The sequence below is a fragment of the Centroberyx gerrardi genome, chromosome 13, assembly GCF_048128805.1.
Source record: "Centroberyx gerrardi isolate f3 chromosome 13, fCenGer3.hap1.cur.20231027, whole genome shotgun sequence".
In the NCBI taxonomy this organism is placed as follows: Eukaryota; Metazoa; Chordata; class Actinopteri; order Beryciformes; family Berycidae; genus Centroberyx; species Centroberyx gerrardi.
The window spans coordinates 1,287,476-1,312,201 of NC_136009.1; the positions used below are offsets into that span (position 1 = coordinate 1,287,476).

Below are 24,726 nucleotides of genomic sequence, written 5' to 3' on the forward strand. Positions count from 1 at the left end.
GATTACATTGATCTGACTACCGGGAGGGACATTTTTCAGCTCAAGCTTACCAGTACCAGATCCTCGCAGCGGGATCAATTCTGGGTCTGTGCCGAGCTACCATGGCTCCCTCGAAGGAGATATCAGTCATCAAGACTGAGTTGCAGTCCATCGAGTTTATGATCGAGGATCTGCTTCGGCGTCAGATGGACCTCAGTTCTCGGTTGGCCAGCCTGGAGCCTGTGGACAGCCTGTGGACAGCCGGTTTTCCTCCGCTGTGGAGACTGCGTTGGACCAGGATGCCATTACTCCCAATGCTGGCTGCTCGACCTGGGCCTCGGTGGTGAAGGGAGGGAGAAGAGTTTCCCTTCCTTTTTTCGATCCGCATGGTGATGATGAGCTGGAGCTAATTAATCACTTCGCCCCTCTTGCTATGCTTATCCAGGACGCAGCTCCACTGGCAGTCGGAAGCAACCAGTTGGCATCTTCGTGCAAGAAATGCTCTTCGCCCTGCAGCTCCTCCAACTCCCGGTCCACCTCTCCGAGCTGCAAGCGTCCCCGAATGTCAGCCCCAGCGTCAGACTCCAGCTACAATCTAGCGGACTCAGCTGTTGTCTCCCCTGCTCTGCTCTCCTCTCCGCTAATGGCAGACCAAATCGCAATTCCCCCGGTTTGCAACAGGTCTGCTAGCGCGGCTAGCACAGTATCCGCTGGTGCGGCTAGCACTGAGTCTGCTAACCAGGTAACATTTCCCCCCAATCTCTCTGTGTATGACGGTGGCTGTGAGCAGTGGCCACCTGAAATTTTGATTATTGGCGACTCCATAATCAGATCTGTTGAGCTCCCGGGTGCTATTACCTACTGCCTCCCTGGTAGTAAAGTAGCAGACATTATCAAACTTTCTCCAGTGCTCACAGACCTCCATCCCTCAGCTCACACACTGATTGTCCACATGGGCACAAATGACGTCATGGACAAACAATCTGTCAAACTCCACGATGAACTAGAATCCCTAGCAATCACAATTCAGAGCCTGGGCAAAACCTGTGTTTTTTCTGGCCCCATTCCCACTCATTCAAAAAGCCCTGAGCGATTCAGCAATCTTTTTAGTCTACATGACTGGCTAAAATCCTTCAGCACTGCAACTGGTCACGGCTTTAATAGTCACTTTGACTATTATTGGACCAGGCATAATCTTTATAAATCGGATGGCTTGCACCCCAACATGAAGGGTACTAATTACCCAGCTGCTCTGCTAATTTTGCAGAAAGAGCATACTTAGTTCCCATTCTACCTACTCCAACTACTGCTAAGTCTGAAATACTATATGTTCAATCACACTCCTCAACTGTACCTACTGTTGAACCCGTATCCAGAAATTCGGCTGTGTTCAGTCTACTTAATGTGAGGTCTCTTGTAAACAAGTCTTTTATATGCCAAGATTTTATTATGTCAAACAATATTGACTTCTTTTTTATCACTGAGTCCTGGTTAAGCCCTGGATACTGTGTCCCACTAACTGAGGCCAGTCCCCCTAACTACTCCTGTTTTAATCAACCCAGACTGTCAGGCCGTGGAGGTGGGTTAGCGTCATCTTTAATAACAATTTTAAATGTTCCCCTGTCTCTTTTAATAGCTACTCCTCTTTTGAGTCTCTGGGTTCCTTACTAAATGGCCAGCTCCCTGTACTGTGTATTTTAATCTATAGACCACCTAAAGTTAACACTGGTTTTATTCAGGGATTTTCTGAACTTCTTTCATTTATTATGGCCAAATATGATAGAGTTCTTATCCTTGGTGATTTTAATATACATGTCTGCTGCCCCTCCCTGTCATGTTTTACTGCTGACTTTATTCACCTTTTTGAATCTTTTAATCTTGTACAGTCTATTAATAGTCCTACTCATAATAAGTGTAAACAACCCAATTTATGTTTTAGCTCTAGAAAAGAGATAGCCCTGTTGAACAGTCATTTCTGTTGCTTTTATTACTTATTTTTACCAGTTTTAAGTTTGTAGTATCTTATTTCCTGTTTTGATTAGGGGGGCTTTTATTTTGAAAACGACTCTCTGGTACTTACCTAACTAGTTCCTACTGCACACAACAGTACACAGGAGAAACGGTAAAATGAAATCACATACAGTGAAACGTTTAATGTATTAGCACCCCCCGAAGAGGCACAAGGTTAGTATTTGTTGTAATACTGTAATATTAACATGTGGTTTGTGTCTTGAAGTAGTTTTGAACTATAATAACTCTTTCTTACCGTTCGTTTAATTGAGTTAGCGTTAGCTTAATGTGAGCTAGTGTTAGGCTATGGTAGTGCAGCTAATATATTTGTTTTTTGTGTTTTGCAACCAGCTCTTACGTTGATTTTGGGATTTCCAATAAATCTAAAATCATCAGTTCAAGTGTCAGACCATCTTTCGGTGGGATATGCTACAGTAAGGGTCACACTCTTGACCTTGTGCTGTCCTATGGTGTTTCTTTAAACAATATTGAATTGCTAGATTTTAATGTCTCTGATCATAAGGCTGTGATTTTTCATACCTTGCTCCCGCTTCCTGCTCTTAAGCCACCTACCCGTATCTGCTCTCGCTCCTTTAATCACAAGTCAGCTAGCAGTTTTTGCAAAATGTTCTTAACTGCTTCTGCCAGCAATACTTTTAATCAGCACAGGCTCTCTGGTAATGATCTAGTAAATCATTTTAACAGAACATGCCTGACTATCCTTGATGACATCGCCCCTATTAAGATGAAAAGCGCAAAACCCAACGCCTTGCCATGGCTAAATAGAAGAGATTTAAAGAGGCAATGTAGGAGAGCTGAGAGGAAATGGAAAAAAGACAAACTCAAGGTATCTCTTGTCACCCTTAAAAGTGTGATGTTGGCCTATCAGCATGCAGTTAAGGAAGCAAGGTATTCCTATTTCTCAAATTTCTTATTCCAAACTATCAACTCAGTAGTTAGTCCTCCTCCTAGTCAGCATCCACTGAGAAATGTGAGCAGTTTCTCCAACATTTCTTAAGTAAAATTGATGACATAAGGCTCCAGATTGCACCGGAATCCAGAAACCTCTGTATCTGTACTGAACCCTCTGCCAGTATGACTCACTTTAAACAAATTTCTATGCTTGACCTAGAGGAGATAATCCCTCAATTAAATTAATCTATCTGTCAATTAGATATCATCCCCACTAGGTTTCTCAAGGAGGTGTTTCAGACAATTGGCCCACATATTCTTTCAATTACTAACTGCTCATTGTCTACTGGCTCATTCCCCTCCAGTTTTAAACATGCAATAGTTCGACCTCTCCTGAAGAAACCTACACTTGACCCTCTCATTTTTAACAATTTTAGACCAATTTCGAACTTACCTAGGACACCAAGATGGCGCCGTGGATGGCTGCCTCGGTGTGTTGGTGCGCATTGTTTTGTCTTGTTTTGTTCGTAAATTCAGTGTTTTGCTATAGCACCAGGAGCTCTTTCACCAGAAAAGAGCTCATGAACATCAGGGATTCAACATCTGAGGATTTATTTCCCACTTTCATCGCCCCATCTGTGGAATTACTGGACATTCTGGTCAAAGGTGCACTCACCTTTGTGAACACAGTGAAACGCCGGAGGAGAGGAAAACGCGCCGGTGCGCTTGTGCGTCTCCGCCGACGCGGACTTCGCACACCGTTACCGGGAATATTTCTCTCTAACGTGCGTTCACTGGGAAACAAACTGGACGAACTTCAGCTACTGTTGGGGAAGAACAGAGACTTTTCTTCATCTTCCGTTCTGTGCTTCACGGAGACGTGGCTGTGTGGATCGATACCGGACTCTGCGCTGCAGCTGGCAGGATTCCAACTCTTCAGAGCGGATCGCCACAAGGAACTTTCCGGCAAGACGAAAGGTGGAGGTATCTGTTTTTATACTAACAGCGGATGGTGTAAGGATGTGTCAGTGATTCTACAGCACTGTTCTCCTGATCTGGAATCATTTTTCATCAACTGTAAACCCTTCTACTCCCCTCGTGAGTTCGTTTCATTCATTTTGGTCGGTGTTTACATTCCACCGCAGGCCAACGTGCAGGAGGCACAGCGCACGCTCGCCGACCAGATACTGTGTGTGGAGCGGACAAACCCGGATTCCTTAGTTATTGTCATCGGTGACTTTAACAAAGGAAATCTCACCCATGATCTCCCCAAATACAGACAGTTTATTAAATGCCCGACCAGAGAGGAGAACATTCTGGATCACTGTTACACCACAGTAAGCAGTGCCTATCACGCCGTCCCCCGCGCTGCACTGGGACACTCTGACCACGTCATGATCCACCTGATTCCTGCATACAGGCAGAAATTAAAGCTCTGCAAACCTGTGGTGAGGACATCAAAAAAGTGGACCAGTGAAGCTGTGGAGGATCTTCAGGCGTGCTTGGACTGCACTGACTGGGAGGTTTTCAGGACTGCTACCAACAGTCTGGACGAGTACACAGAGGCTGTGACGTCATACATCAGCTTCTGTGAGGACAGCTGTGTATCATCACGTACCACGGTGAGGTACAACAATGACAAACCCTGGTTCACAGCCAAACTCAGACAGCTAAGGTCGGAGAAGGAAGAAGCGTTTAGGAGTGGGGACAGAGACAGGTTCAAAGAGTCAAAGTACAGGTTTAGCAAGGCGGTGAGAGAAGCTAAACGACGGTACTCTGAGAAACTCCAACACCAGTTCTCAGCCAACGACTCTGCTTCTGTCTGGAAAGGGCTCAGACAGATCACCAACTACAAACCTAGAGCCCCCCACTCTGCTAACGACTTGCGCCTGGCCAACGACCTGAATGAGTTTTACTGCCGCTTTGAAAGACAATGGGACAGTCCTGACACCTCTCCACAGCTGCCCACCTCATTGCCCCCCTCCCCCCCTACCACAGTGACGACTCTCTCCATCCTGGAGAAGGACGTTAACAGGCTTTTCAAGAGACAGAACCCCCGCAAAGCAGCCGGGCCAGACTCTGTCTCTCCATCCACCCTGAAGCACTGTGCTGATCAGCTGTCTCCGGTGTTCACAGACATTTTCAACACCTCACTGGAGACATGCCACGTACCAGCCTGCTTCAAGACCTCCACCATCATCCCCGTCCCCAAAAAGCCAAGGACCACAGGACTTAATGACTACAGACCCGTCGCCCTGACATCTGTGGTGATGAAGTCATTTGAGCGCCTTGTGCTGTCACACCTCAAAAACATCACTGACCCTCTCCTGGACCCCCTGCAGTTCGCCTACAGAGCCAACAGGTCTGTAGACGATGCAGTAAACATGGCCCTCCACTTCATCCTCCAGCACCTGGACTCCTCAGGAACCTACGCCAGGATCCTGTTTGTGGACTTCAGCTCTGCCTTTAACACAATAATCCCGGCTCTGCTACAGGACAAGCTCTCCCAGCTGAGTGTGCCTGACTCCACCTGCAGGTGGATCACAGACTTCCTGTCGGACAGGAAGCAGCATGTGAAGCTGGGAAAACACGTCTCTGACTCCCGGACCATCAGCACCGGTTCCCCTCAAGGCTGCGTTCTTTCCCCTCTACTCTTCTCCCTGTACACCAACAGCTGCACCTCCAGTCATCAGTCTGTCAAGCTCTTGAAGTTCGCGGACGACACCACCCTCATTGGGCTCATCTCTGGTGGGGATGAGTCAGCCTACAGGCGGGAGATCGACTGCCTGGTGTCCTGGTGCGGACTGAACAACCTAGAGCTCAACGCTGTAAAGACAGTGGAGATGGTTGTGGACTTCAGGAAGAACCCGGCCCCACTCACCCCCATCACCCTGAGAGACTCCCCAGTCGACACTGTGGAGTCCATCCGCTTCCTGGGCTCCATCATCACCCAGGACCTCAAGTGGGAGCTGAATATCAGCTCCCTCACCAAGAAAGCACAACAGAGGATGTACTTCCTGCGGCAGCTGAGGAAGTTCAACCTGCCAAAGACGATGATGGCGCACTTCTACACCTCCATCGTTGAGTCCATCCTCACCTCCTCCATCACCATCTGGTACGCTGCTGCTACGGCCAAGGACAAGAGCAGACTGCAGCGTATCATTCGCTCCGCTGAGAAGGTGATTGGCTGCAATCTGCCATCTCTCCAGGACCTGTACGCCTCCAGGACCCTGAGGCGAGCAGGAAAGATTGTGGACGACCCCTCCCACCCTGGACACAAACTCTTTGAAAAACTCCCCTCTGGCAGGAGGCTGCGGTCCATCAGGACCAAAACCTCACGCCACAAGAACAGTTTCTTCCCGTCCGCAGCTGGCCTCATCAACAAGGCCCAGGATCCCCACTGACACGGACTCTTGCCCCCTCCCCCCATAGGCACTACACGCTACAGAAACGTACAGTCTCCACATCTGACTCAATGCGTTCATTATTTATTTATACATTCTGTACAGTAAACATTCCTCTGGCCAATTTTTTGCACATCCCTGCACTAACTGTACAGCTTTCCCATTTTCCATTACACTTCAATGGCAGATATATTGCACATGTTTCTTTTATTATATATATTTTTTTCACATTCTGTATTGTAAATATCTCTTTTTGTTTTTTTATTTTTTATATTTATATTCTTGACTTGACTACAGTACTTGTTGTGCTTTTTACTTCTACTTCCTATTTTTCTCCATGTTTATTGTATGCACCTACATACCAAGGCAAATTCCTTGTATTGTGAACTTTACTTGGCAATAAACCTGATTCTGATTCTGATTCTGATTCTGATTTATCAAAATTTTTTGAAAAGGCTCACAATTAATTTCATGTACGAATAACAGTAACGTCTTTGATCAATTTCAATCAGGATTCCGTGCCCAGCATAGCACAGAAACAGCTCTTATTAAGGTCTCAAATTACTTATGCTCACCGCTGATTCTGGGGCTTGTTCAATTTTAATCCTGCTTGACTTGAGCTCTGCATTTGATACAGTCGACCACGGTATCCTGATAAAACGCCTGGAAAACTGTTAAAGACACTTCTCTTGCCTGACTTCGCTCCTGCCTCTCTGACAGGTCCATCTCTGTTGTAATGGGAGAAGTCTCCTCATCCCCAGCCCCCCTCTCATGTGGTGTTCCCCAAGGTTCAATTCTTGGTCCTTTATTATTTTCTATTTATATGCTTCCCTTGGGGCAGATCTTCCGCAATTATAATATTAATTTCCACTGCTATGCGGACGACACCCAGCTCTATGTCCTGCTTAAAAGCGGTGCAATTGATAACCTCTTACGTGTTATGGCTTGTCTCTCGGATATCAAGTGCTGGATGTCACAAAACTTCCTCCGACTTAATGAGTCCAAATCTGAGGTCATTCTATTTGGCTCTCCTAACTCGATTTGTGACTGGCAAAAGAACCTAGGGAGCTTATCCTCCAATGTTAAACAGTCGGCCTGCACTGTTGAGCTCTGCTTTGACAAATCACTAACGTAGTTCAATCATGCTTTCTCCAACTTAGAAACATTGCAAAAATTAGAACTTTCCTGTCTCAAATGGACCTTGAAAAAGTCATCCATGTATTCATTTCATCGGGACTGGATTATTGTAATTCCCTGTATTCAGGGCTTAGCCTAAAGGCCATCTCCCGTCTCCAGCTCGTACAAAATGCAGCAGCCAGACTTTTAACAAATTCCAAGAGACAAGACCATATCACACCCATCCTCACCTCTCTTCACTGGTTACCTGTTAGATATAGATGTGATTTTAAGATTTTACTGATTATGTTTAAAGCCCTACATGGCCTTGCTCCTACTTACATTTTAGATTTATTAGCTCCATATGAGCCTAGCCGCTGCCTGCGTTCCTCAGGTTTGACCCTCCTGAATGTTCCAAAAGCCCGCCTTGTCACAAAAGGCGATCGGGCATTCGCTGTTAGAGCCCCGCAGCTGTGGAACTCCCTCCCTGATGATCTTAGGCTAGGAAATTCAGTGCATTCTTTTAAATCGCTTCTTAAAACCCACTTTTACAGGAAGGCTTTTTCATAGTATTTATATTATTTCTGTCTGTTTTCATTCATTTTTATCACTTATTTTTATTGCTTTTATTATAAACTTTGTTTTATTTGGTGTCTATGCTTCATGTTTTATTTATTTTTATCTTATTTATGATAATGTTGGACTCCTGAGTATGTTGTACTCTTTTATCATGTTTTGTAAAGCACTTTGTAACTTTGTTTTGAAAAGCGCTATACAAATAAAGATTATTATTATTATTATTTAACATACACGACCAGTCAAAAGTTTTAACACACCTGACTGAATGTAGTGTGTTTGTCATTATCTTAAAGCCATTTTTATCTAAAGGATTATGCATAAATGCATGAAATGTGTTTCTTAGACAAATATAAATAGTGAAGTTGATGCCTATTAGGGCTGTCAACGAATATTCTAAATTCGATTATATAATCGAATTGTAAAAAAAAACAGACATTCGATTGTGAAAATTAATATTCGATTGTGAAAGAAAAAAAAAGCTGCACTACCGCGGCTGTCTGCCTCGCGAGTTCTCGCGTGGGCCTGGGCCGCTGCACTGAATGCACTGCATGATGGACAGAAGTCACACAACGTCACTTTCATTGATTGAAAATGAAATGTAGGCCAAGCTGAAACGAGCGAATAATTCAACAACAACCGTGTGGTAATGATGGCAGAGAGTTAACAACCCCCCGCAATCTAAAAAGCCCTGTTTGGAAATACTTCGGATTTTGGTCAGATGGCAAAATTGTGGAACCTCGAGATAAAGTTGTATCAAATTGTTTATTTAAACCAGTATGAATATGACCTAACCTGTATAAAAATGAGGCTATCGAATAACATATCAATTACGAAGCAGTCATTTGATCTCGCTCCAAGAGACAGCGTGTTCTCAGTTCTCACTCTAGCACCAACCACGGCACAGAGAGAGAGAGAGAGAGAGAGAGAGAGAGAGAGAGGGAGAGAGAGGGAGGGAGGGAGGAAGAGGTCTACGGTCTTTAAATGAAGTTTTACGGTATAGGACATTATTTTGTTTGTTTATTTTGTAATGTGTAGGTATGTAGATCTTTTAAAAGACATGTTTATGTTGAAATAAATATACCTATACAAGTAGTTGTAGTTATGTCTCTCGTTGTATTGGTTTGCCCTCTTATGGACATAATCCGCAAAAATAGATATTCGAATGGTTCGAACCTATGTGTTTTTTTAGAAGGAATAATCGAACGTCATTTTTGGCCAATTTTGACAGCCCTAATACCTATGCATGAATTTCTTTCCAAAGCCTTTGCCTTTCCATCAAGGCAAAGGGCGGTTACTTTAAAGAATCTAAAATATAAGATAGTTTTGATTTGACACTTTTTTGGTCATTGCATAATTCCATTTGTGTTGTTTCATAGTTTTGATGTGTGTCAAAACTTGACTGCTAGTGTAGTTCAAACAGTCCCATAGACACATTGCAAGTATCGGAAAACAATTTTGGGAGAGAATAGAAGGTATAGCCTACCAAAACATCCATCCAGACCATAGTGGTTTTTGATGTTAGTAATGTGCTAGGTTTACCTTACTCTTGTCCTCAACTATCCATACATTTTTGGAGGTCTGCAGATTTATAGACAATGCTTGTAATAAACAGTCAATATCTTTACTGTCATGTTCCAATGATCACTGGCACAAAATAAACAAGCACAGATCCTGTACGGACCCACGGCGCATGTGTTAAATTAAATTCAGTGCACTGAGGTATTACGACACGGTTATCAATAAATTGTTGCAATGCTTCAATGCATTGAATTGAATTAAACACATGGGCCTGTATCAGCCAATCTTCAAAACATATACATGTAGATCCACAGGATGAAGAAAAAAATTTACAGGAATTGACTATGGCTGGGCAACGCTGTGTTTTGACAACTTGGACTTTTATCTGTTTTATATGCAATAGTAGACGATAAACGATAATACAAACTACACTGTTAGAAGAGGGAGTAAAGAGACAGCACTTATCAGGTTCTGAAACACCATAAGCAGTGCTATGCAGCCATTAAAACACTGGAATTGGTGTTAGGGGGGTGCTCGAGTTGAAACACTAATATCAGTGTTTGGAAGCACTTTAAACACAATATTTTGGTTTTGAAACACAAAACATGGTAATTTAATACTAAAGTGAGGGTTTCGGAGCTATACCCAGTTTTAAGTGTTTCAATACACATGTATGAGTCTGCAGATGCACAAAGAATGTTTTGAAAGTCAGTTTATAAGAGCTTCTTTAAATAGCACCCTTTTATTTTACATAAGATAGGTTAGACCACTGATCCAAATATTTCAGTTTCAATTACCACTTAAATCTGGATTTTTGGCCACATAAATTTGAAGAAAGAAATATTCTTGTAGATGGAGAACAAGGCTTTTAGAGCATTACCCATTGCATATCACATTGGCCTGTTTTACTGTATTGTTTTCAAATATTACTAATATCAACAAAACGGTTATAGCCATTAAATACAGTAAATGCAATTAAAAACTTGCACTTGCCTGTTATCAATATTTGTGTCAATAGCTGTCAGTCAATTAAAGAGGGAGCAGTATACACCCATTCTTATTTTTCATTTTTGGTGCGGGGGCTATCCATTTGTTTAGGATTTAGGTTTGTAATGAGGATTCTGCCTTTAAAGGAATAGTTCGGTATTTTGAACCCTGGGCCCAAATAACATGTTTTCCATCATGATCCCTATTAGTAGAAACCATAACTTCGCTAGCCATCTGCTCCGCCCGTCCCTTAACACCGGGCTGCCCACTCCTTCTCTACTGCAATAGAAACCTAGGGGCATACGCGTCAGTCTTTGAAAACAATGATAAACGTTGTTTTGCAAAACACGACACTCGCAGTATAATCATACCCAAAGACAAGAGCCAGAAGAATCCAAAAATAACTGCTGACAGAAAGCTTGTTTTTTTACAATTAAAAAAAAAAAAAAGGTCATTGGTCTTCTTTGTCTGCGTGAATTGGAAAATGGAAGATCTCAGGTGGGCAGAGCTAACTTGAGGTGTGTTTGTTTTTCTGGCACTGTTCTGTTCTCTGCTTCCTGCTGTGCTGCTATGGAGGCTAAGTTTACCCACAGCTAACATTGGATTGGACAACATGCTGCAATGGTACAGTATGTTGCTGGAGACTGTTTTATTACATTTTGTATGTGACTAGTAGATCCACCTTAGTTTGCTAGTTAGCTATTTATAGCTAGCCTAAAGCTAGCTAGCTGATATTTGCTAGCTAAGCTTGTAAACTGTTGTTGACATCTTAAAACAGTTATCTATTTAACCTAAGCTTTGTTCTATCACATTAGTGCTTTGCTAATAGCTAAATAGTAGTTTGCCAAATGTAGCCTCTGAGTCTGTACATTAATCAGTGGTCGAATTACCCTTACACATCGAGGGGGGCCCACCTCCACCCACCCCCGGCCCGGCCTGGCCCACCTCCACACTATCAAATAGCAGCCTACTAGTACAATGCATATTTATCATGGAAATATAGCCTTTAAGTAAAAGAACAGAACATGCAAAATACCAATGCAAACCTTAAATCATACAGATTCGGCAAAACAAGGAAGTTTATTAATTCATTAGCTTTTCATCATCTTTAATCTAGACAGTCTTTAACAGATATAACAGGTACAAAATATGGAAAAAAAAAGACAAAAATAAAATACTGCAATGAAATTGAGAACTGAGAATTCAGAACGGAACTAATAATAAAGCACAGCCAATCTCACACATCTAAATTGGTGAACAACTACATTTGTCAGGCATGCCCTTGTCTATATCTATATCTGATATAAAGAGACATATAGCCTACCAGCATCTAGGCTGAATGTACTCCCACAGTGGCCACTTCTCTATAGTTGTGGCATCTTTGCCTGGTTTCCAGGAGGAGGAGAGGCAACGGCCTGCTTTTATCCATGACCTAACAAAAGGTTTTGGGTTGAAATGTTCCAAGGGAGGTCCATTAATGTCCAAAAATAAAAGAGCAGTAACAGTAAGCCTTCGTGCTCACCATACAGGACCCGCTCCTCATGATCAGCTGGCCAGCTGTTTTTGTCCAGTGGTTTTAGCAACTGAACAAGGTCTGAGTCTGGTAGGCGCTTGGCTAGGCTGTCAATCACAGCCTGGTGGAATTGCAGCCTATTAATCTTCTCCTTTCCATCCACCAGTTGGGCTCCGTGGAATGACTCTGATTCAATGCGTTCTTGCGCTGCCTGAAACGATTTGCCTGGTGTTTCTTTCATTGCTCCTAACACTCTGATAGTCTGCGTAATGTTGCGGCTAGCCTGGGTCAGGGTTGTATCTCTCCTCTGCAGTTTTAGTGACAGGCATTGGAGTTCACGAAGAACATCTTTCATACATGCGAGTCTTGCCAAGACTTGCCACACTGCTTGAACAGTTTTAAAACTGCTGGCCACCCAACGTATGGTGAACACCTTGCCTATCTGCAGCAGTCTCATATCCAGTGCCAGCGCACCTTCTTTAAGCAGTCGTGTGTTTTTGGGAGATTGATGGTAAATAGCGTAAAGCTGAAGTGATTGGTACCTGTTACTGTTTTTAGGGCATCATGAACGGCAAGTTCGAGCCGATGTGCTAAACAGTGAACTGCTTGTATGTTTGGGAAATCTGCTTTGAGACGTGTAACAAGCCCCAAGACCTTTCCCGTCAGAACAGAGGCACCATCTGTTGCTATACTTATTAAGTGTTTTTGCAACCACTCATCAAGTCCAGCATTGCGCAAGCTTTCCCTTAGACATTTGTATATTGAAGCAGCATCAGTGCCCTGTTTTAATTCAACCAAATCCAAAAAATTGTTTTCCAAATCACCACTGCCACTGATGTCGCATCAAATATAAATGATAAGGTAACTGACACAGTACTGTACAGTACTCTCATCGATGGAAATACTAATTGGAGAGTTTGCAATCTTTAGATTTGAAATCATTATTTGTCTCATATCATTTGCTATGTGCACAGATATTTCTGCACGAGTGGTCAGACTTGTGGACAGGTCCCATTTTTAAAGGGGTCATTTTAGTGAAAGCCATGCGTTCTTTGGCGATGCAGTATGCCGTACGGAAAGATGCCTCTGTTTCCTCAAAGTGATGTGCATTGGCCTCAATGACTATGTTTGGCAGTGCATCTCTTTTTCTCTGTGTGTCAATTTCCACTGCTTGTTTGTGAGCGATGCTGTCCCTATGCCTATAGATTTTGTTTCTTAATTCCTTAACATTGTCAGATTTCACAAGCCCCTTAATCCACTCATTAGACAAATGAACCCCCTTCTCAGTTCCGAGTAGTTGTTTGGCTTCCTTGCACATGGAGCATCCTATGCAGCCGTCTCTCAGGAATAACCAGGGATAGCGCTCCATCCACTCCTTACACTGGCTGGTGTTCCATGTGCTTGGGATATCTGGGACACGCACAGGCTCCACATCGCCACCAGTGGCAGGGATAGACCCTAACGTTACTTGGCCGTCATCAGCATTTAATGAGACAGGTTGGGTGATGGATGCTGGATGCAGATCATTGCTGTTAGTGCTGACCTAAAATGACAAAGGTTGCGATTGATCAGCTATTAAGCCTAGCTACTAGGCTAATAATATTCATTAGCATTAATTTGCTTGTTGCTAACCTGTTGCTTGTTGCTAACATCGGAGGTTAATGCTGTCAGCGTTTGGCCCTCTTCACTCCATTGTTGTTTGTCTATTTCTTTATACTCATGTTGTTTTGATTTTTTTGTAAACCCAAATGTTGTCAAGTCAATTTGTTGATGTTTTGACATTTTTAGAATTGCCGCCTTGCCACCTTGATTTACTTGCCATTTTACACAGAATAAAACAAAGGAATGCAATGTTGGTAACCTATATCATTCTTTATTGCTACAGTCCCTGGAAATTATCAATGACATGCAGCTCGTTAACACACACAGAGGTAGTCCCCCCGCACCTTGGATTTTCATAGACCTAGTGATGCCCCGACCAGAACTAAGGGGGCCAGGCAGCGTAATTCGAACAGTGACATTAATGCTACAGTGGCTAGTGTCAGTAGCTAAATACATAGGCTACTGTTAGAACTTCAGTGTTTCAGCTTCTACTGTAATAGTTATGTATGTGCCTTTGCAGATTCAAGAAGAACATAAGTGGAATCATAACTAACTCTGGTGTGCATGTGTGTGTGTGTGTGTGTGTGTGTGTGTGAGTGAGTGTGTCCATCATGTGTCCTCCCTCAGCCACAGACCTCGACACTGTTGAATGAGGAGGTCAGAGCAGCATGATGCTCCACCAGGAGGAAACATCAACCCCACAAGATGCTTCAGTCGGCCCTATAACTCCCTTTTCAACCACTGGCCCATTCTTACAGCGCAAACATTTTACATAGCTACAAATAAAACTGTATTGGCTGTGCACAACTTCTCACTGCTTTTCACTGCCCTTGCTTTCTCGTACTTCATTTTGTGGTAGCAGTATCCCAAAATGTATACAGATACAAATACTGAATAATCCTAACCCTAACAATATATGGATACTAGGGGGTGTCGCGATTTCGAATTCTAAATCGAAAATCGATCGAAATGAGCGTTCGATTTCGACCTTCGAGTATTTTTTTTTCTCTCCACCCCTGCCTACTTGCACGTGTCTGAAGAAAAAAAACAACAACATTTCAATGACGACACAGCGTAGCTGCTACAGAGCGCCTGTTCTATATTTCACTATAGCGCCCAAGAGCGCCCGTCATTTTTAAATCGTTTAAAATGTACCAAAACCTGAAAATCAAGTTATCAGCTTTGTTTTATATATACTTCAAGTTGTCATCGATGAACCAGAACCGGAAAATACTGTATATCTGGTGACACTGAGACGTTTGATTTTCCCCGGGTTTAGTCGTCCTCCACCGGTAACGTTAGATCTAAAAATGGCTTCGCCGGCTAAGCGTCACGCTTTTAAAACCTTCTGGAAGCTGTCAGATTGTGCTGTGAGACAGAACCTGACCCGCCATATGTAGTGGAAAGTTACGAAGACATTGTGAGTTGAAGTCTTTTGATCGAAATCGCTTGTTCTTGCTCGATAAAACAAGACACAAGATCACCTTCACTAAACAGCGGGACCTACCTGGCTCTCACCGCTGGAGACGGATGCTGTTTTCCGGGAGGCAGTGTGCCGAAGAGTCGGTAGGAAGGACTGGCCAGGTTGCAGCGACTTTTATCCATATAACATTAAGTTTGGCGACTTTTCCATATTTGTTTGGTGACTATTATTGTCTGATCTTATTACTGTGTGGGTTGCAGCGCTGGAGGTTTTGTATGTATTTTGAAAGCTTATCATTAGCCAAGATAGGAAGGATCTGTTTTGTTGTCATAATGTGAATGTTGACACTGACTGAAGTAAGGAGACACCCTGAATCGGCTTGCCATTTGGTACCAAATTAAAGGGAAAGCTGTGTTTTTTTTAAATGGAAAAACTTTGAAAAAATTTGACCATATAGCCTTAGTGTGGTACATTCCAAAAAATAAAATATGGCAGCACATTTGAAAATGTAAATGACAGTTGTCAGGGCATAAAACCAATGATCTGTTGATCTTTACAAATCAAGACTCGATAGTCTAACAATGGCATAGCCGTCAGTGCTGAAAAAAAAAATGTTTAAATCAAAAATCAAATCAAATCGTGACCTTAAAATCGAAAGTCAAATTGAATCGTGGATTTGGAGAATCGTGACACCCCTAATGGATACTATGGATCAGTCCCTGTCCGTTCATCCATCTGTCTGTCTGTCTGTCTGTCCGTCCATCACGCACAACATTTTGGATGCCACTGAACCAATGTTTATTCATTATTGTGTAATTGTCTATAGTACAGTATACAATATAATTGTCACACAATATCTTTGACTTTACTAATTTTTACGAAACTTAGGGACATATGATGTATCTTTATCTAGGGTTAGGGTTCTATTGCTTCATGTGGGCATGGATGGCTCTACAATACGATATCTTGTATGCTGCTGATTGTTTATTGATAAAACTAAGATTTGTTTGTGACAGCATGAATCATAAATGAAGCATACACCATATGAGGGTGTATTGATATGAAACCATATGAAACAATGTAAAACAGAGTTACTGTCAAGGATAAACAATATAGTGGTGTTTGGAGTACATGAGAAAAGGGATTAAATATACCATTATATACCATGTTATATTTAGTGTCTGGAGTGCCATAAAGTAAGCAATCAAAACACCATAGTGGTGTTTGGATTCCCTGACAGTCAGCTATTGAAACACCATAGTGGTGTTTTCAGTCCATGAAAGTAAGTCATCAAAACACTAAAGTGGTGTTTGGAGTTGAGGAAAATAAGCTCTCGAAACACCTTACTAGGTTTTAGAGTTCCAGGATTTACAGACCTCGAAACACTGTGCAGTCTTTCGAATCTCTATAATCAGGGGTGTCTCCAATCCTTGAAAAAAAGAGTTTGAATCTCTGACATGTGTTTCAAACCACTTATCTCATTGGTGTATCCATGCTCCATATCAGATTTGAAAACTTGAGTGCTTCAAAGCACAATTTCCGGATCTCAAAACAGTCACGAGAGGGTGTTTTGTAACACTAAATGTTGTCTTGAAACACCAGTGTAAACAGGGTTTTAACTCCACTATAATGGTGGCAGAAGAGTTGCCACCACTTTTTGGGTTTCAAAACACTTTCGTCTAACAGTGTACTGCTACATATTACGTTATCACATTACATTATGTCATTTAGCAGACGCTTTTGTCCAAAGCGACTTACAATAAGTGCATTTTGTCAACAGTAGTGAAACTAACTGTGCATCACAGTCTTCATCAGCTAAGCCTTTTAATAGGAATAAGTAGCATTCGTTAAATGCTAGAAGGGGAAGGAGATAGGTTACTTCAAGAGGGATCCAGGTGTGACCTGAAGAGATGTGTCTTTTGCGCCGCCGAAAGATGGGCAATGATTCGGCCGTTCTGACAGAAAGGGGGAGCTCGTTCCACCATTGTGGCGCCAGGGATGAGAAGAGTCACGACTGGGATGAGCAACTTCTGAGCCCACGTAGTGATGGAAGGGCGAGGCGACCTGCAAGGGTGGAGGAGCGGAGGGAACGAGGCAGGGTTTGGAACCTGTGTGGGAGAAAAAACCTTCAGTTGGGCCAGAAGTCTTCAGGTCCTCTACCACACTTCTTAAATATCAATACATATAATTCAGACAAATCCAGTAGAGTTCAATATGATATAGGTTTACTGAAAAATCACAAAGAATACAAGCAAACCGAGCTGGTCCATGGAGCAACTAACTTTATTCCACAATACACCTTTTCTTTATACTCTTTTTCATGCTCCTCCTTTTGTGGGTCTTAGCAGGAGTTATCTCCTGCCCATTTTCTCCTAAAATTTTCCTCTTCTCAATACACCATTATTTACCTGTCCGGTCTACTTCCCTTTTTCATAACTAATGGTGTCATCGCGACCTTTCATGCTGATAAAAAATGATTTTAATTGGGGATACGCACACACACATTTCAATAAGTCAACATATACTTTCCTGTGGATACTAACACCCTCATATGCTGGGTATCATACTAATTATACATTCACTCACTATTCAGGTGAAATTTCCCACACCTGACCAGTGATTGCAGATAGGGAGGAGCAGTCTGATGTACTGCTCTGTAGGTGAGTACCAGTGTCTTAAATTTGATGCGTGCAGAGATATTAGTCTAAATTATAAATTCACTCTTAGTTTTATATAGCGAAATTAAGGCATATTTCCTAATTGGCGAATTAATTATTATAGGAAAACTCTTAACATATTTGAATAAACAATGGAGGCAATAAAATTAATGGAAGCACATATCCACAGGTGCGAGGGGGCTGCCACCAAACCAACTAACGTTAGCCTAGCAATCTAACCAAGGGCTGGGCAGACAGTGTACACTTTTTACAAAATTAAAAGAACAGTCCATGACCTGTCACCTTGGCCATCAGCAGAGGAACAAAATGGTGTGTTGCGAATGGAGCAGCCACACAGCCATGATTAGTTAGTTGAATTGAATTGAATTGAGTTGAGTTGAATTGTCCACACGCGCTGTGGGTCTGTACAGGATCTGTGCTTGTTCTCATACCAGCTTCTGCAGAATACTCAGGTGTAGCTCTCCCTCTGTCACCAGAGCGCTGTTTGATGGTGATATTGGTTCTGTCCGGGCCAAACTTTCCTGTAGACTAAACCATTTAAAATTTGTATATCTCAGAGATTCAACACTGCTTGGTGCAATAGCAGGACATTTTATTGACATTTTAAACATAATTTAACCGCCAAAATCAAAAAATCTTAAAAAGAAATATTTTTTGCCTGTCAATCAACTGGGGCACCATCCACTGCGCTCCAATGGGCTGGCCGCCACTGCAACTTACAGTAATAGATAGACTTCATCACAGATGTATTCATGGCTAATCAAATAAGTCCTATGTACATATTGTAGCCACTATGGTTTTACTTGAAGTGTCCACTTTTTTTTTTTTTTAATTCTCTTTTTATTGTGTTATACCAAGGTCCATACAAACAATGTAATCATTCTCCTAGGACTTAAAAGCCTTATCTCTCCAAACCTTCTGTAAGACACAGTTGTAATAAAAGGTAATAAAACTGAGTTAAAACAAACAATACAGAAGCAAATGAGGACCAATAAAATAAATAAGAATACAGGTATAAAATTTGAAAATGAAATACAAAATAGAAACCAAACTCAATAACTAGAACCAGAATGTTGGGGTGTACCTTCATGATACTCAAATCCATTTACCAAAAGGGTAAGAAAAAATAAAAAAGACAAAGAAATTCACATTAAACAAATGATGGTTGTACAGGTGTGATGTACATTATCCAGCTTTCCCATCTTTTCAAAAACTCGTCCTGTTGCGTTCTAATAGAAAAAATAATTCTTTCCATCCTAAAAATGTCATAAATAATGTCAATCCAATCATCAACTGTAGGTATTTCTGGTTTTAGCCACTTTCTAGTAATGGCTTTCCTGCCGGCTGCACTTAGAATCCGAAATAAATATCCATCATAATAGGTAACAATTCCTGATGGCAGGGCGCCCAAATACAGGGTCTCTAGTTTAAATGGAATGTCCCCCTGGAGTACTTTCTGCAAAACTGTATGAACCTCCTGCCAGAAAGGAATTAATAATGGGCAAGACCAAAATATATGATAATGGTTTCCCTCGGAGAACCCACACTGTCTCCAGCAGTTGGAAGATTTGGTATAATGACTCTTTTGAGCTGGAGTAATGAAGAACCTAATAAGGTTTTTCCAACAAAACTCTCTCCATAAAGCTGAACTTGAAGTTTTCCATTGTAGTTTACCTAAATTCTCCCATTCCTCTTCCGTTATACCTAGGTTTCCTTCCCTTTCCCATTTTTGTTTCACATACAATGAATTACCTTTTGTTTGCTGTAGACCCCTATAAAGTCTCGAGATGGTTTTTTGGTTTGAGTTCAAAACATAAGCCTCTATGAAGACTTTTAGTAGAATATTATCCAGGTACTTTTGTTTATGTACCTTCATTAATTGCTCAATATAGTGCCGGACTTGAAGAAATCTGTAAAAATCGTCATTATTCAAGTCATGCTGCGTCTTCAGATTTTGAAAACTCTGCATGGACCCCTGATGGAAAAAGGTACAGTATGCTGTTAAGCCTTGAGTCACCCACCCCTTAAACCTTACGTCTAATCTATTAGGTACAAAATCTGGGTCATACGCACACCATCTCAAAACTTTGATAGCCGCTTTTAAATGATTTTGTGCTATTACCTTGTTCCACAGCTTAAGTGGCAAACAAATCCATGGATTTCCCAAATCAATTAAGTTATTCAGCAAAACCTTTTCCCCAATTGCAGCTTGAATTGGATACTCCTCTGTTATAGCCACCTCAATCTCCTTCCACCTAGCAAAGTAATCTGGATTACACCAACACATCAGAGATCTTAATTGAGCTGCAATATAATAATCTTTTAAACACGGGAGTGCGACCCCTCCCTTGTTTTTCGCCAACTGTAGACTCTGATATCTAATTCTAGGTCTTTGCCCTTGCCAAATTTACCTTGAAATAAGTTTGTCCCATTCCTGAAATTGTTGGTCAGGTAGATCTAGTGGTAGGGACTGGAAGAGATACAGCAATCTCGGCAAAATATTCATTTTAACCGATTCAATTTGGGACCCAAAATTAAGAAGAGGTATTAGGTCCCATCTCCTTACATCTTCCCTAATCTTTTGGTTCAGGGGGAGGAAATTGATGGAGAACAATTTTGTTAAATCTTTTGGTATATTCACTCCCAAATATCTCATGGACTCTGCTTCCCACTTCAACTGAAACTTTGTCTTCATGTTTTTCGAGGGGCTGTACATAAAACTGAGAACTTGTGTTTTTAAAACACAAGAAAACACAGTTTATAACCTGAGAAGGAACCATATTGTTTTAGAAGTGAGAATAACTGTACCAGTGAATGTTCTGGGTTGGACAGATACACTAATACATCGTCCCCGAATAAGGAAATCTTTTGTTCTCCTCCCTTCATATCTACCCCTTTAATATTCTTATTCTGAATAATCCACTGACTCAGGGGTTCAATAAAAATAAACAACGCAAACAAGAGAGGGCTAATTGGGTATCCTTGCCTTGTTCCTCGTTCTAAAACAAAGGGGTTGGACACTGCTCCATTTATCTTAATTCTTGCCCTTGGTTTATCATAAAGAGCTTGTATTGTTTTAATAAAAGTACTATGAAAGCCTAATGTATCCAAAACTCTATATAAAAATGACCAATTCACACAGTCAAAAGCTTTTTCCGCATCTAGACCCACCAGCACCGCTTCTAAATTATACTCTGTTATATGGCTAATTACATGTAAGGTCCGTCTGATGTTATCTTGAGTTTGTCCTTGGCGAACAAAGCCTGTCTGATCTAGGCTGATGATTTGTGGTAAAAGTCCCTCTATTCGCTTTGCCAATATATGTGTAAAGATTTTATAATCCTGGTTTAACACACTTACTGGTCTAAAGTTGCCACATTCGAGTCTGTCCTTTCCCTCTTTTGGAATCAGTGAAATTACCGCTTCCCTCCAGGAGGGGGGTATCTCACTCTCCTTAAGTACCCAGTTAAAGGTGGACTGCAGAACAGGGATCAATGAATCCTTCATTACTTTGTACCTTTCCGAGGGGAACCCGTCTGGGCCCGGGGCCTTGTTCGATTTGAGATGAGCTATAGCTGAGCTAATTTCTTTCTCCGTTATTTCAGCTGCAAGCTGATTACTCTGCTCACTAGTTAATTTAGGAAGGCGAACTGTCTTAAAGAAATCCTCCATTTTTACTTTGTCAAATTGAGGTTGGGAATATAAACTCTGATAAAATGTTTCAAAACAACTTTGTATATCTTTTAATTTGTGGTGTATAAGGTTAGTCAAAGGGCTTTTAATCTTATGAATTGAATTCTCAGCCTGTTGTTTTTTCAGCCTATAAGCCAGCAATTTACTGGCTTTTCCTCCCCCTTCATAATATTTCTGTTTTGTAAATAGTAACTTTTTTTGTATATCTTTTGTGTAGATCTCATTTATTTCATTCTTTTTCTTCATTAGTTGTTCTCAAATGTTTTGGTCAGCTGTGTCTTTGTGAACTGTTTCAATTCTGCTTGTAGATGATCTAACTTTTTTTGCCAGGACCTCTTTAAGTGAGAACTGTAGCCAATTATTTTACCTCGTAGAACAGCTTTACCTGCATCCCAAAGTATCAAAGGGGAAACCTCCCCATTATCATTCTGTTCCAAGTACTCTTTAATATCTACCTCGATTTGGTCCTTCATATGGTTCAGGATGTGAGTGTTTAATCTCCACAAAGTATTTCTTTGATCCTGTTCAAGATTCAGTTTTAAGTAAAGAGGACTATGGTCTGACAGGTCCATAATGCCTATGTCACAGTCACCAACCCTATGTAGGTCTTTGCCAAAAGTAATAAAATAATCTATCCTAGAGTATACCGAGTGTGGGTTGGAGAAATAAGTGTAGTCCCTCCTTAATGGATTTAATTCTCTCCAGACATCTATTAACCCAATATCATTCATCGCAGAATTAATTTTCTTGTTTATCAGTTTAGGCTGAGTATGTGTGCATTTGAAGAATCAAGTTTAGGATTTAATCTAATGTTGAAGTCCCCACTGCAAATCAGGACCCCCTGTCTGCTATTATCAAGTCAAATAGTTGTCTAAAAAATTTCCATTCAGAGTTAGGAGGGGCATAAACGTTCAGTAGAGTTATCAATGATCCACCCAAATTCCCTCTTATCAAAACATATCTCCCCTCTGTATCTTTCTTTTCAAATGTGAGTTCAAAACTAATTTTGCTGGAGATTAGTATCGCCACTCCCCTCCTATGGCTGGCCGAATATGATGATGAAAACTGGTACTTAAAGCCCATTCTTTTTAGTTTAACATGCTCTATGTCTGTAAGGTGTGTTTCTTGCAAAAAAGCAACTTTGACTCTATTTCTTTTCAGTTTGGATAATATCTTACTTCTTTTGATTGGATTGAGTAAACCATTCACATTATAAGTTACAATTTTAACTGCTTGCATTTTGCGTCCGGTAAAAATACCAACACAAATATTAATAGTAAACTAAATGTATCAAAGGCAACACCCCAGAGGCTGCAGGGAACAGCAGGGAAATGCCCTTGGATGGGCAAGAACATAGTAAGAACAACAAGAACTGAAGAATTGACTTCCAATTGTGGGGTCTTCATTGTGACCCTAAATAAGCCCAGATGGAAAGAAGGCTTTGAGGGGGGGCCTCTCCCCCCGACTGGTGGGAGAGGGCCTTCGTTTGCCACCAGTTCTTTGTCCCTGCTGGTGGTGACCATTTAGTTATGTGGCTAAGAAACAACCCCCGACCATTACATGTCCATTCTTAGTTATAGCCAACAATATGCTACTCTAATATGCAGTAATTATTTACATTCTGTCCTCCCTTGACTGAAAACCATATCCTCGGTTCCCCCTTTTTTTAAATATAAAGACTCACTCTCTTTTCTCTGGGCTCGCCAGTAAGCGGCAAATTCCAGACAGTTCTTTCCAGGTCACGTACAGTCACACCGGGTCCTGGCACCTAGCCCAGAGCCTTTCCTTGTAGTCCATAATCCTGCCAGAGCTTTCCCGGTTCCCCGATCTCCTGCTCGTGCGCCACGATAAGCGCTGAACCTGTTCCAAAAGAGACTCTGTGTGTTTAATGACACCCACTGGGAGCCCCCACTTTGCCATGTCTCCGGTCGCTTCCTCCGCCGATCCATACAACACTGTTCCCTCCTGATAGAAAACTCTTAGCCTGGCCAGGAACGGAGTTTGAAATCGGATTTTCTTCTCCTTTAGCACCGATTTCGCTTCGGCGTACTCCCTTCACTTTTTCAAAACATCAGGCGCATAGTCGTGATCGAGATTTACCCTTCTTCCGAGATGTTGAAATCCCCGCTTCTGCCAGGCCAGTCTCAGTATTTCTTCTTTCATTCTGTAGCTTGACATTTTGGCTACAATGGATCTCGGTGAGGCGTCTGTGGGCGGCCTCGGCATCAAGGCACGATGCGCTCTTTCTACTCGTAGTTCAAACGAGGCAGGGAGCTCCAAATTTTCCTGTAACAGGCGCTCTACATAAGAAACCATTGAGGGGGAGTTCTCCTCGGCTCCCTCTTTAACTCCATGGATTCTGATATTGTCTTGTCTGGAGCGGCCCTCCAAGTCCGTCAGTTTAGCGTCCAGTTGTATCTGAAGTTGTAACAGCTCAGTTACGGCTTCCTCCGTCGCTTGTATTCGAGTTTTGGCCGCATCAATCCTCTCTTCTGCCTCCCCGATTCTCGTGTTAGTTTTATTTATTTCGTCACGAATCCCTTTCAGCTGCTGACTATTGTCTTTCCTAAACTCCCTCAATTCTTTCAGTATGAGGCTCAGGTCCGCTTTGTTTGTTTGTTCCCCGTCGAATTCCGTTTGCGTGTCGTTATCCTCCATAGCGCTGCTAGCCGGTGAAGCCTGGCTGACTTCGTCTCCTTCGAATAACTCGTACTGCATTGACTTCTTAGTCTTCCCTTTAGGCATTCTCGAGGCCCACAATCTTGAATCAAATTGTAGCAAATATTTTTTGCAAATTCGGGTCGTAGCGGGCTACTTTTAACTCAAAATGTCGGGAGCACGTTTTCCTATGCTGCCATCTCCTAGCTTGCTAACCTGGAAGTTGTGTCAACTTGTTCTTTAAACATACTGTATAGTTCAGAATCCTGCAGTATAGTTCTCACTAGCTATCATTATCAGTTTTGTGTATGGAATGTGCAGTACAGCAGAGTTTGTGGTTTTATGATATACTGCACAGTACAAATATGATATATGCTTCACAGTTTGGAAATTTTTGTAGAATTGAATTCTACAAACTGAAGACAACGATAACACTTACTTTTTGCCATTTAGGCTTCTGATGATCACTGTATGTGACTCAGGGATTTTTGAGGGTACAGCTGACAATGATGTTCTGTTACGACCAGACTGCACTTGAAAGAAACAAGTTCTTCAATGCAGGAAGGACAGTGTGGTCATTTATCCATGGTGGTCCTGGGATCCAGGCATTGGACATTGTGTGGCCAAGACCCAACATTGGAGGATTATAACTGG

At 41.9% G+C, this 24,726-nt stretch overlaps 1 pseudogene; it reads right to left on the reverse strand.

Moving 5' to 3' along the window:
* Positions 1–9,944: 9,944 nt before the first annotated feature.
* On the reverse strand, positions 9,945–24,159 carry LOC139918588 (E3 SUMO-protein ligase KIAA1586-like; annotated as a pseudogene).
* Between the last annotated feature and the right edge of the window lie 567 nt (positions 24,160–24,726).